The sequence below is a fragment of the Leptodactylus fuscus genome, chromosome 11, assembly GCF_031893055.1.
Source record: "Leptodactylus fuscus isolate aLepFus1 chromosome 11, aLepFus1.hap2, whole genome shotgun sequence".
Taxonomy (NCBI): Eukaryota; Metazoa; Chordata; class Amphibia; order Anura; family Leptodactylidae; genus Leptodactylus; species Leptodactylus fuscus.
The window spans coordinates 86,410,810-86,419,279 of record NC_134275.1 but is presented as its reverse complement, the minus strand read 5'-3'; positions in this window follow the sequence as shown (position 1 = coordinate 86,419,279).

Genomic DNA, 8,470 nt, shown 5'->3' with positions numbered 1-8,470 from the left:
TCCCTGCAGGTCTGTAGGGTTGAGATTATTAATTGATCATTAACCAATGACCCAGCCCGGGATTGTATGCGCTGCAGTAGCCACAGCCTGTATTTGCAGAGTCTGAAAATAAATTCATTCCCTATTATCGGATTCTTTTGGGTAATACAAGGAATTATTCTGATAATATAATGACATACATGTAATTGCATGAACATGAGTCAACTGGTTAGTGGTAAAGTTTCCAAAAATTTGGGGTTCATTAAAGATTGAATTTTTTAGTTTTTGTCACCCTCGAATAAATACTCACCTTTCCTTACATCTCCTGGACTCCTTTGCAGGACTCTTTGGTTGTACTTCAGCCTCTTCTGGATTCCTGGGTGACGTCACGGACCTGTGACTGGGCGACAGCAGTCCTTATAAAGATGGTTGCATTAAGGTGCCATGATGTTGGCTTAATGTTTGATCCATAAAGAAGAACTCTGGAGATTCAGTCAAGGTTGTGAGCATCCAGTCAAGATTATGGTTGAGCAATCGGGATCGGAATTCTGATGCTGATCTATTCCAGTGGGATTGAGGTCGGAAGTTATCTCAAGATCGGCTCAACCGTAAAAGTAACTTTTCCCATAGAGAAGCATTGACTAAGGTTGAATGATCGGGATCGGAAAAGATCAGTTTCCGATCGGCAATCGAGCAAATTTAACTATCGCAATCGGGATTGCCTGGAAATTGATCGGAAATCAGATTTTAAAATCGATCCTGAAATGTCAAGATTGGCTCAACTCTAGTCAAGATCTTCTACACTAAACTCCCCCCAGTGAAGCCTTTATGGACTTTGCTTTGTGCACTGGGTCGCAGTCGTGTTGGAACAAAAAAACAATCTTTCCCAAACTGTTCTCATAAAGTTGAAAGCAACAATTGTCCTACGTGTATGCCGAAGCATTGAGTTTTCCCTTCCCTGGAACTATAGGGTTGATGTCAACCCCTGAAACTGGTGACAGTAACCTATCTATCTGCAGGGCTGGGGTGATATGCTGGTTCTGGTGACAGTAACCTATCTATCTGCAGGGCTGGGGTGATATGCTGGCTCTGGTGACAGTAACCTATCTATCTGCAGGGCTGGGGTGATATGCTGGTTCTGGTGACAGTAACCTATCTATCTGCAGGGCTGGGGTGATATGCTGGCTCTGGTGACAGTAACCTATCTATCTGCAGGACTGGGGTGATATGCTGGTTCTGGTGACAGTAACCTATCTATCTGCAGGGCTGGGGGGATATGCTGGTACTGGTGACAGTAACCTATCTATCTGCAGGGCTGTGGTGATATGCTGGGTCTGGTGACAGTAACCTATCTATCTGCAGGGCTGGGGTGATATACTGGTTCTGGTGACAGTAACCTATCTATCTGCAGGGCTGGGGTGATATGCTGGTACTGGTGACAGTAACCTATCTATCTGCAGGGCTGGGGTGATATGCTGGGTCTGGTGACAGTAACCTATCTATCTGCAGGGCTGGGGTGATATGCTGGTTCTGGTGACAGTAACCTATCTATCTGCAGGGCTGGGGTGATATGCTGGTTCTGGTGACAGTAACCTATCTATCTGCAGGGCTGGGGTGATATGCTGGGTCTGGTGACAGTAACCTATCTATCTGCAGGGCTGGGGTGATATGCTGGGTCTGGTGACAGTAACCTATCTATCTGCAGGACTGGGGTGATATGCTGGTTCTGGTGACAGTAACCTATCTATCTGCAGGGCTGGGGTGATATGCTGGTTCTGGTGACAGTAACCTATCTATCTGCAGGGCTGGGGTGATATGCTGGTTCTGGTGACAGTAACCTATCTATCTGCAGGACTGGGGTGATATGCTGGTTCTGGTGACAGTAACCTATCTATCTGCAGGGCTGGGGTGATATACTGGTTCTGGTGACACTAACCTATCTATCTGCAGGGCTGGGGGGATATGCTGGTACTGGTGACAGTAACCTATCTATCTGCAGGGCTGTGGTGATATGCTGGGTCTGGTGACAGTAACCTATCTATCTGCAGGGCTGGGGTGATATACTGGTTCTGGTGACAGTAACCTATCTATCTGCAGGGCTGGGGTAATATGCTGGTACTGGTGACAGTAACCTATCTATCTGCAGGGCTGGGGTGATATGCTGGGTCTGGTGACAGTAACCTATCTATCTGCAGGGCTGGGGTGATATGCTGGTTCTGGTGACAGTAACCTATCTATCTGCAGGACTGGGGTGATATGCTGGTTCTGGTGACAGTAACCTATCTATCTGCATGGCTGGGGTGATATGCTGGGTCTGGTGACAGTAACCTATCTATCTGCAGGACTGGGGTGATATGCTGGTTCTGGTGACAGTAACCTATCTATCTGCAGGGCTGGGGTGATATGCTGGGTCTGGTGACAGTAACCTATCTATCTGCAGGGCTGGGGTGATATGCTGGTTCTGGTGACAGTAACCTATCTATCTGCAGGACTGGGGTGATATGCTGGTTCTGGTGACAGTAACCTATCTATCTGCAGGACTGGGGTGATATGCTGGTTCTGGTGACAGTAACCTATCTATCTGCAGGGCTGGGGTGATATGCTGGGTCTGGTGACAGTAACCTATCTATCTGCAGGGCTGGGGTGATATGCTGATTCTGGTGACAGTAACCTATCTATCTGCAGGGCTGGGGTGATATGCTGGGTCTGGTGACAGTAACCTATCTATCTGCAGGGCTGGGGGGATATGCTGGGTCTGGTGACAGTAACCTATCTATCTGCAGGACTGGGGTGATATGCTGGCTCTGGTGACAGTAACCTATCTATCTGCAGGGCTGGGGTGATATATTGGGGTCTGGTGACAGTAACCTATCTATCTGCAGGGCTGGGGTGATATGCTGGTTCTGGTGACAATAACCTATCTATCTGCAGGGCTGGGGTGATATGCTGGTTCTGGTGACAGTAACCTATCTATCTGCAGGACTGGGGTGATATGCTGGTTCTGGTGACAGTAACCTATCTATCTGCAGGGCTGGGGTGATATGCTGGTTCTGGTGACAGTAACCTATCTATCTGCAGGGCTGGGGTGATATGCTAGTTCTGGTGACAGTAACCTATCTATCTGCAGGGCTGGGGTGATATGCTGGTTCTGGTGACAGTAACCTATCTATCTGCAGGGCTGGGGTGATATGCTGGGTCTGGTGACAGTAACCTATCTATCTGCAGGGCTGGGGTGATATGCTGGTTCTGGTGACAGTAACCTATCTATCTGCAGGGCTGGGGTGATATGCTGGTTCTGGTTACAGATTCCCTTTAACCACTTTCGGACCGCTCATAGACTATACACTATGTTCCACATTATTATGCAAAAAGTGTTCAGGAGAGATAAGGTAAGAATTTTTTTGTTTGTCAGTTAAACTCTTTGCTGGTGATTTGTGTCAGGGCTCTTTATATCACTGAAAGCATTGCAGAAGCCTGTGCTAATTAGTTTGGCAGGTTTGCATGATAATGCACCAATGTCTCAGGCTGCAAATAACACGTCTGCATCTCTGGCTGCTATGGGCATAACAGGGGACAAACGTATGGTGTGGCCCCCCAGGCTCCCCTGACCTCAACCCCATTGAGAACCTCTGGAGCATCATCAGAAGGAGTGTCTATGATGGCGGGAGGCAGGTCACATCTAAGCAACAGCTCTGGGAGGGGATTCAGTCCGTGCAAAACAATTGGAGCAGAAACCATCCAAAACCTGACAAATACAATGGGCAAGAGAGTTCAGAACAAGGCTCCGATGTGCAAATGTGACATCACCTAGAAGAAAGTTTTGTCTTGAAACCTGTTTGATTCCAGTCTGTAATAACCGGCTAATGCTGAGAATCTCACAAATCACCATTTTTTTTGTTCTTTATAAAAATAAAAAGGTTGAAAACTCTGCTGTGCATAATAATTTAGAACATGGATTTTGTGTTTTGTGTTTTTATTAAAATATTCTCTTATCATAGGCAGTTTGTTCAAAAACCTTTCACTTGTTCTCTAAAAGCTGATGACTGGAAAATGACAATGACTGCAATTCATAGATGTTATTTTTGAAAATATGAGAAAATATTATTGACATAATAATTTGGAACACAGTGTATACGTCCGGGAAGTGGTTTCCTAGTTCTTACAGGACGTGCTGGTACAAAATCGTGCAGCTGCTGATACTGGGAGCGGCTGTAACTTCAGCCGGAGTTCCCAGAGAGGAGGGAGGTTAGCCACAGGGCCATGGGCTTTACACTTCTCGATGACACTGCGCACGGTAGACTCAGGAACAGTCAGGTCAGCACTAGAAAATGGTGGTGAGAGAAAGCCCTGGAGACTTGTAAAGTGGCAGCAATGAGTCCAGCCCTGAATCCCATAGAACACCTGTGGGGGGAGGGGGAGAGATCTCTTGGTGGCAGTTTGGAGAAGGCCCCCTTCACATCTCAGGGGGGACCGCGAGCAGTTTGCCAAAGAAGAAGGGTCTAAGATTCCAGCAGAGCCTTGTAAGAAACTCATTGCTGGTTAGCGGAAGCGGTTGTGCGCAGTTATTGTGTCTAAAGGTTGTGCTACCAAGTATCAAGTTTCCAGATCTGTCAGCCATATTCTGCTCAGTACATTATATTGCTATATGATATTGGTATTTAGAATATACATATATTAATTTATCTGCATTATTTTATGAGACCTGAATCCACTGAACACAACGTAATCCTTAGTGATAAATATCGGGCGTCTCTCGTGGACTTTGGTTTCCTATCATTGTATTCCAGCACTAATGTGAGATTTTTCGGCTTAGTTGTGCGCGCTCTCACATAGGGGACTGTGTTGTACTTTCTGTACTTTGTCGCCCCCTGGAGGTGCAGAGGTGGCATTACCATGGTACATACATATCCTATTAGTCTATAGGAGGTTGGTACTATGGGATCTGATTTCCTCTGCAGTGAACATCTCCCGTCACCATATGTGATAGTCTAAGACAGAAGACATTGCTGCACCTCCGGATCTCCTGGATAACTGCTCCAGTATAAGCCATGATCCTTCTGTCTTCAACACCCAGGCTCCTCCAATCACTTGATCAATCTCCTTATGGCTTTGACCCGAAACAATAGATCAATTCTAAGATATTTGTCTTTAGTTGAGAAGTTCCTGACCCCGCAAGCCGCTCCTGCCATCGGTTACTTACAATACTTGTGTCTTCTTCTCTGGTTGTCCACAGGTCCCAGATCCTGGTGAGACGTCCATCTCTGTATTCTCTATACTTAGACCCATGCTTAAAGGGATTATCAAGGGAATGTTTATTAAATCACTTTCCCTGAATTCTGTTATGGCCGAGTCTTCACAAAACAAGAAAAGATGGGAGGAATACTAAACGCTGAATAAAAAATATAACTTTTATTGAAAAACATTAAAAACAGTTATGGAAGGATCATTACCATCAGACAGAAAAAAGATCTGAGCCAAAAGGAAACAATACAAAAATAACTCCCTGCCCGGCTCTAACTAAACATAGAATAGGTGACCTCACCTAGAATAACAGAATCAAAAGCAAGTTGAAACATACAGGACACAGCTCCAATACTACGACCTTCCTGCTGACTCTGTCCAAGGTCTTGCTGCTGGAGCTGATGTCTTAAACCTCAGTAATGAGGAGAACTCACAGCACAGAACATTCCCAGAATGTGGACTGGAGGGGGGTGGAATGACAGGTCCCACTACCAACCTACCTGCCATTCCTAAAAAAAAATCCAGCCCAATACTGAACAATTAACAAAATGCTCAGCAGACAAAGTTGCATGTTGAGAGCAAATCATTCCAGGACTTTTCTCATCTCGCCCACCTGAGTAGTCTGGGTGAGATGTACACCCCCTCAATTATCTGACAAAGCAAATAAAAGGCAACAATGATTCAAGTATTACCCTAAAGAACAGAAATCTTCTATAGATAATGTTAATGACCGTTTCCTGTTTCAATATGGTCATGTGTAGACGTATGAATAATTTGATCTTCATTCAATATATATATATATATATATATATATATATATATACACAGTACAGAACAAAAGTTTGGCCACACCTTCTCATTCAAAAAGATTTCTGTATTTCCATGACTATGACAATTGTAGATTCACACTGAAGGCATCAAAACTCTAAAGTAAGACATGTGGGATTATATACTTACCAAAAAGTGTGACCACAACTGAAAATCTGTCTTATATTCTCGGTTCTTCAAAGTAGCCACCTTTTGCTTTGTTTACTGCTTTGCACACTCTTGGCATTCTCTTGATGAGCTTCATGAGGTAGTCACCAGAAATGGTCTTGAAGGAGTTCCCAGAGATGCTTAGCACTTGTTGGCCCTTTTGCCTTCACTCAGCAGTCCAGCTCACCCCAAACTATCTGGATTGGGTTCAGGTCTGGTGACTGTTGAGGCCAGGTCATCTGGCGTAGCCCCCCATCACTCTCCTTCTTGGTCAAATAGCCCTTACACAGCCTGGAGGTGTTTGGAGTCATTGTCCTGTTGAAAAATAAATGCTGGTCCAACTACACGCAAACTGGATGGAATAGCATGCCACTGCAAGATGCTGTGGTAGCCATGCTGGTTCAGTATAAATCACCAGCAAAGCCCCCCACACACACACACCCACACCATCACACCTCCTCCTCCATATTTCACGGTGGGAACCAGGCATGTACACTCCATCCGTTCACCTTTTCTGCGTCGCACACGGTGACATGGTGGTTGGAACCAAAGATCTCAAATTTGGACTCATCAGACCAAAGCACAGATGTCCACTGGTGTAATGTCCATTCCTTGTGGTCTCTTCTGCTTGTTGCCGGTCCTTAGCAGTGGTTTTCTAGCAGCTATTTTACCATGAAGGCGGCGGCTGCACAAAGTCTCCTCTTACCAGTTGTTGTAGAGATGAGTCTGCTGCTAGAACTCTGTGTGGCATTGACCTGGTCTCTAATCTGAGCTGCTGTTATCCTGCGATTTCTGAGGCTGGTGACTCAGATGAACTTATCCTCCGCAGCAGAGGTGACTCTTGGTCTTCCTTTCCTGGCGTGGTCCTCATGTCAGTCAGTTTCTTTGTAATGCTTGATGGTTTTTGCAACTTTCAAAGTTTTCCCAATTTTTCAGTCTGACTGACCTTCATTTCTTAAAGTAATGATGGCCACTCGATTTTCTTTACTGAGCTTCTTTTTTTTGCCATAATACACATTCTAAGAGTCTATTCAGTCGGACTATCCGCTGTGTATCCACCTGACTTCTGCACAACACAACTGATGGTCCCAACCCCATTTATAAGGCAAGAAATCCCACTTATTACACCTGACAGGGCACACCTGTCATGTGAGAACCATTCCTGGTGACTACCTCATGGAGCTCATCAAGAGAATGCCAAGAGTGTGCAAAGTAGAAATCAAAGCAAAAGGAACCAAGACTATAAAACAGATTGTCAGTTGTGTCACACTTTTTGGTAAGTATATAATCCCACATGTGTTACTTTTGAGTTTTGACGCCTTCAGTGTGAATCTACAATTGTCATAGTCATGGAAATACAGAAAACTCTTTGAATGAGAAGGTGTGTCCAAACCTTTGGTCTGTACTGTATATATATATATATATATATATACAGTCCTATGAAAAAGTTTGGGCACCCCTATTAATCTTAATCATTTTTAGTTCTAAATATTTTGGTGTTTGCAACAGCCATTTCAGTTTGATATATCTAATAACTGATGGACACAGTAATATTTCAGGATTGAAATGAGGTTTATTGTACTAACAGAAAATGTGTAACATGCATTAAACCAAAATTTGACCTGTGCAAAAGTATGGGCACCTCAACAGAAAAGTGACATTAATTTTTAGTAGATCCTCCTTTTGCAAAGATAACAGCCTCTAGTCGCTTCCTGTAGCTTTTAATCAGTTCCTGGATCCTGGATAAAGGTATTTTGGACCATTCCTCTTTACAAAACAATTCAAGTTCAGTTAAGTTAGATGGTCGCCGAGCATGGACAGCCCGCTTCAAATCATCCCACAGATGTTCAATGATATTCAGGTCTGGGGACTGGGATGGCCATTCCAGAACATTGTAATTGTTCCTCTGCATGAATGCCTGAGTCGATTTGGATCGGTGTTTTGGATCATTGTCTTGCTGAAATATCCATCCCCGGCGTAACTTCAACTTCGTCACTGATTCTTGAACATTATTCTCAAGAATCTGCTGATACTGAGTGGAATCCATGCGACCCTCAACTTTAACAAGATTCCCGCTGCCGGCATTGGCCAAACAGCCCCAAAGCATGATGGAACCTCCACCAAATTTTACAGTGGGTAGCATGTGTTTTTCTTGGAATGCTGTTTTTTTTGGACGCCATGCATAACGCCTTTTTGTATGACCAAACAACTCAATCTTTGTTTCATCAGTCCACAGGACCTTCTTCCAAAATGAAGCTGGCTTGTCCAAATGTGC